Source organism: Anoplolepis gracilipes, chromosome 11, assembly GCF_047496725.1.
Source record: "Anoplolepis gracilipes chromosome 11, ASM4749672v1, whole genome shotgun sequence".
In the NCBI taxonomy this organism is placed as follows: Eukaryota; Metazoa; Arthropoda; class Insecta; order Hymenoptera; family Formicidae; genus Anoplolepis; species Anoplolepis gracilipes.
Genome location: NC_132980.1, coordinates 11452424 through 11460097, shown reverse-complemented (window position 1 = coordinate 11460097; position 7674 = coordinate 11452424). Strand labels below are relative to the sequence as shown.

The window sequence follows — 7674 nt, the reverse complement described above, 5'->3', positions numbered from 1 at the left end:
AGAGAGAAAACGTGTACAGCTGTCGAGTAGAAAATGTCGAGGAGTGCGCGCGATAGTGTAAAAATTCTCACACTTGGCAAAGTCACGCGTTAAGAAGTAATCGCTCGCTTAGATTAGTCTTTTCTTTTCCGCGAAACAACGCGCGCGACAAAATACAATAATATTAATATCGTCGCGATAACGATAAATAATATTTCACGCGTGAATTATCGTTCCACTTATATTATAATAAATAGCCGTGTATGTAGGCGCATTACGACGCCAATTAACTGCAATCGCACAATAGCGGTGGTGCGCTTATATTCGCATATATATTTGACAGCCGTATGTTAACGATCAAACGTCAAATTCATTTTCCACCGTGTGATTGGAGATATTGTCGAGATGGAAATTCGCTCGCGTGTGTACGCGCGTGAGAGGCCACTTTTAGACGAGCGCGTGGTTAATTAACTGTGTCGATTAATTAGATAGCAATATATATATTATATATATATAGCGATATATACATGTACATCGATATATATACGTATCGGCACGCATCGGCCGGAGCATTTCGAATTTTCCATCCCTGTTGGTACACTTTGCGTTTAATTCTCCTCACGTTTATTCGCCCGTCGAATAATTACAGGGTCATAATCACAGGGTGGGATTTGGAAAGGATTCTTTGATTTGGTGTCGATTTCAAAATTGGATTGGAAATTTATACGGTGGGGTGGGGAGGGGAGGGGGGGGGGGAGAGGAGGCATTTCAACCGGCAAACGCGGTGTGCATCATCGAATATTAATAATAGTTCCGTCGGCAACCGACTCCCCTCAATGAGTACATAATTAAGCGTTTGATAAATAAAACGGAATTATTTATCCCCGAGAGTTCATAATCCCATCGCGCGTTCAAGCAAGCTCTCCAACCTCGACGAGTGAATTTATAATTAGTATTTGTCATTTGTTGTAAACCGTGATCGCTCTCGATGGTATTTGTCACGCGACAAGAACAATGGGCTCGTTACAACACTTTCGTCGATGTCGTCATTTGACAAATTGAGCGATGCTTTTTGAAATTGCGCGAGGATTACATATGAGACTTAACGAAGCGCGTCATCGATATACATACATAATTCACAAAGGTAAAATCTGTTCTTAGAAATTTGCATATCAATCGCGAAAGACGAACGAAGAAGAATAATATCCTTCCATGTCTCTCTTCTCTTTTTTTTTTTTTTTTTTTTTTTTTCTTAACATATCGTTGCACCGATTGCGCAATAATTTTCCATTCTGCATTGCTTGCGCACATGTGCGTGCGCTCACGCGTATGTACGTGTGATATTTTCGGCATTATGCAAAATATGCCCGGCCTTTTTACATGATGCAGATATTATCGCGCAACATTTTCCTCGGCCTTGTACACACTCTCTCCGCTGTTTATATCCGGCGCACCGCATTAATTTGGCAAGCCAGTTTGTAGTGGCGAACAGGGAAATAATTTTACATCCCACCCTTTTGCTACAGATGCATTTTGTATAAAAGCAATTTGGAAAATTTTGCACGCTCCGGAAATATTCCATGTGTGCAAGGAATTAAGTATTACTTCTCTCTTTGGCGCGATGCAGTAAACGAACAGTCGGCCAATGTTAGCTCTCGCATGCGCTTTTTTCAAGAAAAACATCCAGGGTATCTTCACAAAAATATTTACCAATATCTCATGCATTCATTCATTTAATTAAGATAATCTGTAAAAGAAGGAGAACAAACACTTTTCTTTTCTTCTACTGTTAGATTTAAAAAAAAAAATAAATAAATAAATAAAGTTTTTAATTTGACAATATGTGTCAACATGTGTATCAATACGCGTCTTTAGTCATGTATATCAAGATGATATTCGAATTCCGATATCCGAATTTACGTCGCTCCCGAAATATCCGTAGCAGATTGAATGCGACACTATTAGATTTCCTTTTGAAGATTCGTTAAAGCTTCGTATAATCAATATCCGATTAGGTTGTTGAATCGAAGGAGAGAATCAGCGCGTAATTTAAAAAAAAAAAAAAAAAAAAAAAAAATTAGTAGAACGTTCAGAGATCTCTCTCATCTTAACGTTACATCGAAAGCCTTTTGCGAATATTGATATTTATTGAAAGCTAGTTGAGCCGCGGAATCTAATGGCGTATGAATCGCCGCTTTTTTTTCTTTTTTTTTTTTACTCGATATTCGCGTCAAATAAATTCATGAAAATGGAAAGTGGACGTCCCGCGTATTTATAGGCAAGCGCGTATTATTGTTGTCAAGCATGCGCTATACATTTTGTCACGGTGCAAAAATTAGAGCGTCGTGACAGGCAGTAACGATACGTCGAGAGCATGCACGCGAACGTTCAATTCAAGGCTATCGCATGCGTGAGAGTAGAGAGAGAGAGAGAGAGAGAGAGAGAGAGAGAGAGAGAATATACATATATATTTTATGTTTGAACGATATCGCACGATATCGTTCAAACACATGGAGAAAATCAGTCTGGCGTTTATTGGGGCGTGACAGGCAAGCCCGCGCCATCTTGAATAACATTAAAGCGATTTGCGAGTGCATCGCGTTATGACATTTTTTCCATTAAAGCCCGGGCTTGTAATTATTTCTGTCATAAAAATCGAGAGATTAGCGGAGAGGTAGAACAAATGTCGCGGGACACGCACGCGAAATATGATTCCCGGCAGATTATTTTATCAAGTCTCCAAATTGGTAACTTACAACCGGCAAGCAGAAATAGCTCGACCTTAGCACGCTCCGCGGAGAATAACGTTCGCGGTTCGCAAAAGTGATAATATCGAAAGGTTAAGCTCTCACGTTGATGCTCCCGCACCCGCCCAGATAACGCCATGTGTTAAAACCAGAGTGAGAATATAGCGCTATAATCTATGACATTTCAGGTTGTCAAATTTAATATCATCGATTCGTACATATATATATATATATATATATATATATATATACATGCATTTATCCGACCGTCACGTGTGTTTCCGTCGAGATGCCAATTAAGAGAGGTCTCTCCATTAGGAGAATAAAGTGTCGCAATAACGGCACTTTGGCTCTCGTGTCGAGTGATTTCGCAAGGGAAAATGGAGACCGACCGTATCAATCGTAATTGTATTAAGAATCAATGTGGCGATCCTCGTTATCGTCGCGACGAGAGCGATTACGGGACGATCTACTGGGAGGTTCTATCGGATCTATATCGCGATAGAAAGAGGAAAAAAAAAAAAAACCCGCGCCGATTAAGCGCCGGGACCCGGGACGCGGGACCCGGGACCCGGGATCCGGGACCCGGGACGACAATTGGGATTCGAGAGGAGAGAAAAGATCGTCTCGCGGGAGCGATCAAATTATCGGGAATTGTACTTCAAAGGACCAGTCCTTCAATTTTCCCACACCTCTCTCCCCCTCCCCCCGCCTCTCCCCCCCACGCCGGAGAGAAGAGACTAAATTGTCGCGGACACAAAAATCGCGAGCGGAGCAAAGTGGATGCCGCATGCAGGGTGCATGGTTGTCTGGACGGACGGAATTTTCTCGAAAATTTATTCGAAAAATATTTCACGTGTTATTTACTCAAGTATTAATAAAAATAACCAACGAGAGAGAGAGAGAGAGAGAGAGAGAGAAATCGCTCGATATATCGCAAACAGCGATATGTTTCTGGGTCAGCGATTGCGAGTCTTTGCGATAGAAAAATATGTAGAATTAATATTTTCTTCAATCATTCGTGTCTCTCTTTAAATATGTGTGTGTATATTTTAATATGTAAGATAACTATGCACTGCGTAAGAGCGAGAAAGAAGGAAAGATTTTTAGAAAAAGTTAAAAGGCTATTACATTTTTCATTTTTTTCGTTTCGCTTAGGAGCTTTCGCGACGGAAACATGACGGCCTTTTGTCGACGCATTTTTCGTTACATAACGAAATGGTTTTTACAGATAGTTTTGTAAAATTGACATCTCTCTGATATTTCTGACAGTTTGACTTTTTCGTCCAGTTGGAATGTTTATCGCGACAATTGATTAAAGATTAAATATTTCGATAATTTAACAACAAGTTTGAAACGATAATTGATAAGTGTAAAGACTAAGCGTCAGCCAGTTTGTCATAATTGACGGCATTCCTTTGTATAATTTATATTTTTATATCGCGAATAAAAAAGAAGAAATATATAATCGTACTAAAAATAAAGATACGCAATAAGGGTAGCAGCAAGTTTCGCATTCGCTTAACAAATAGTTTCTTTCTTCCATCCATGTTTTACATTATTTACTTAATTTACTGAAACAATTACAAAGTTGCAAGATTTTATCCGGAACATTTCTTTGATCATTAGAACCACCACTGTATACCACGGATAGAACAAAGTCAGAATGTGAGGTCGCGCGGCGGACGGCGGACGGTGGCGGACCCAATCGAGCCTCTTTCTACTCACTGGCAGCAAAGTGGGGGGAGAGGAGAGGAGAGGAGAGGAGAGGAGAGGAGAGGTGGGATCTCCCCGCGGAGCCGGAGGAGAGGACGAGGGACGACCGCGATAGAGCGGGGATAGAGAAGGGATAAACGGAGCGCCCCTTCGCGGCAGAGAGCAAAGAGGGAAGAGGGTACATACCTAGGATAAAGGGAGGGTAGAACGAGGGTGTAGTCGCGAGGAGGGTTGGAAGAAGCGTGGTAGGATATAGTCGGGCCAGAGAATACGGCGCGGCGGAAGGGTAGGCAAAGAGGGTTGGGAGGGGATATAGCCGCGAGTTCGGTGAGCCCGCCAGCCCGCAGTTCTCAGGGTGGCTCGTCAGTTCGGCGGACGACCGTGCGAGAGCGCCGTCGTGGCGGCGTGATCGATCCCTATCGCTCTTGAGACCGCGGCGGCATTCGCGCGCTCGCACACCCGATAAGCGGTACGTGGAGGACGTCGCGGCGTGGAAATTCCTCGAGGGGAGAGAGATAAGGAAAAAAAGAGAGAGAGAGACGGCCGCGGTGCGCGCGAAGGGCGTCACAGATCGCTGTCGTCGTGGCGATGACGTCGCGCCGCCGACCGCCGGTGGTCGCCGCGACGTCGCCAGCAACCGAGTAGTAAAACCGCGCGATAGGCGCGACGAGACACGAGACGCGAGACGCGAGACACGAGACGCGAGACACGAGACGCGAGACGCGTGAGCGAGCGAGCGAGCGGCCTGAACGGCCTTCCCTTGGACGGCGCGTGGAGCGTGGACGCGGCGACGGCGACGGTGACGGCGACGGCGGGGAAACCCCCTATCGACCCTATCCCCTGGTTAACCTTGCGGCCCGTCTCTAGACGTCCCGTCTATATACGGCTACGCGCGGTGGTGGGTCTCGCGAGTTTGTTCGCGCGCGGTCTCTCGCCCACTCTCTTCTCGTCTACTCCGTTTTTTTTTTTTTTTTTTTTTTTGTCAGATTCCTTTTTCGCACGTTCGGTCGTCTGTATACGTGCGGCCGAGTCCTTTTCCTCTCCCTCCCTCTCCCTCTCTCTTGCCTCTCTTCCCCTCTGCGGACCTTGATCCACGTTGACGCGTCTAACCCGGTCAATCACCCGTGCTTTGGCACGCGCGACCCGTCGAGCTTGTGCCTGTCAGCTGGCTAGCGGTCGACGACGGCGGTCGGTGGTGTCGCGGTTGGATCCGTCGAGTGCCGGTCGTGCCTGGTCGAGCCTCCACCACCGCGTGCGTCCTCGCGAGAGAAGTGAAGCCAAGTGTCGGGTCTGCTGCGGTTCGCTTCGCAGCAGGTGTGTATCACGACATCGCGCGTACGTGCGTGCGTGCGTGCGTGCGTGCGTACGTACGTATATGTGACGACAGAGCCCGCATGCTCGCTAAGAGAGCATCGTGTTAATTACGTCGCACGCTCGCACAAACCAGACGTTTTTTCTCGTCAATTTGGATAACGCGTGATATATCTTTCTCTCTCTCTCTCTCTCTCTCTCTCTCTCTCTCTCTCTCTCTCTCTCTCTCTCTCTCTCTCTCTCTCTCTCTGTCTCTCTCTCTCTCTCTCTCTCTCTCTCTCTCTCTCTCTCTCTCTCTCTCTGTCTCTCTCTCTGGCACGCCGATCCCATCGGGTAAAGGGGAGGAGGCAGAAGATTACATTCCGCGCTAGGTCCCGCGAGGATCCCGAGGAGGCGCGCGACGATTGGTCGGCGCGGTCGGCACGGATCGTAATTAATTTCTCCGCTGCTCGGGGAATTACTGTTGACCGGTGGCCGGTCATATTAGGTGACCAAAGACACGAGAAAGAGAGAGAGAGAGAGAGAGAGAGAGAGAGAGAGAGAGAGAGAGAGAGAGAGAGAGAAGATCAGAGTCCGGGAGTAGAGGATCACAAGACGCGCGGGGTGGTATATATATGATATATAGATATATATATATATATATATATATACGACGGGCGATCTTTTTCCCCTTGTGCCACGCGCGTTCGTTCAACGATGCTATCGTAATGAGTTAATTTCCGGGCGTTAAGCGATTTCGTCGGCCCGGCGAATTGGCGATACTCGGGGGATGACGGCGCGCGAGATACGCAGCGTATGACAATTCAACGCTGCGCCAGGTGTGACGGGATAATCGGCCCCGAGTGCTACCCGCGAGATCACGTTCTTCCTTACTAGGCACTGCGAAGGCAAGGCATTTCGTGCCTCCATGGGCTATTACAGGATCCGCGCGGCACGCGAAAGCGCAAGAAGAGGAATCAAGAACGATTACGGATCGATACGGTAAGTCTTGGTTTGCTAGATAGACTTTTGGACTTTTGTCACTGTCGCGTGTTAGAGAGAGAGAGAGAGAGAGAGAGAGAGGTGAAATTTCTTTCTGTAAATTGATAAGATCAAAAAAATGCACACGCTCGGAATTAGATATCCGATTTACAAGCATTACCGTTACGTTGAAACTTTTGAGACTCGATCTTGATAAATTTGAGAAGCGGGAAAAGATTTAAAAGTCGGAATTGGATTTGCAGATTTATTACCGCTTTACGAAAATGTGTGAGAGTATAGAATTGTAGGAAAGGAGAGCCGCTCTCTTGAGAAAAGAATTTGACGCTGCTTTATAATTGTTGGAATAAACGTGAAATTTCATTTGGCGTATCCGAAGAGTAAAGGGATTAAAACCGTAATTCAGTTTTGCGGTCGTTGACACTCACATCCGTGCGGGCGCAAAGCCTCAATATTTACTTTAATTGTATTACAATTAATGAAATTTTGCATTATTGCGCTATTGCTATCTCGATATAGCGGCATCGGCATATAATACGATATTCGATTAATCGTGTAACGCAATTAATGGAAATGTAGAGTAGTTGGCGCAACGATTGCAAGCGTCGACGTATCTTGGTCGAGATGTTTTATTAAATTTCATAGCACCGGTAGCCTTCGCTGATGATCGATAGATAACGCATGCTCTATTGTGAAACGTACTGGTACGTCCTGGCGAGAAATGAAAAATAAATGTCGCCCTTTACGACGAATACTCGCGATCAAAGGTGAGGAAGGAACGCGCGGCATATAGAGAAATAAGCCAGTCTATTTTTCGTTAGGATTAATTAGAGATGCGCGCGTACACGCTTTCAATTCTATCTGTTTAATCTATCTAATTACTCCATGACGAAACGTAATGAAATTATGAATGGATTAAGTAGCGGTACGACAGAGCGTTCCA

At 45.4% G+C, this 7674-nt stretch overlaps 1 protein-coding gene across 4 annotated transcripts in view; it reads left to right on the top strand.

Moving 5' to 3' along the window:
- Nucleotides 1–4801: 4801 nt before the first annotated feature.
- The window catches only part of Gaba-b-r2 (gamma-aminobutyric acid type B receptor subunit 2), a 38179-nt gene continuing 35306 nt past the window's right edge, over nt 4802–7674 (top strand). Inside the window, exons 1-2 of one of the 4 annotated variants that reach the window (XM_072902666.1) lie at nt 4802–4911; nt 6630–6734. The gene's annotated coding sequence lies outside the window, so the exon portion shown is untranslated. Of the gene's footprint in view, nt 4912–5171; nt 5757–6340; nt 6735–7674 lie in introns of those variants that run through there. The other 3 variants (XM_072902668.1, XM_072902667.1, XM_072902670.1) reach the window with 3 other exon arrangements.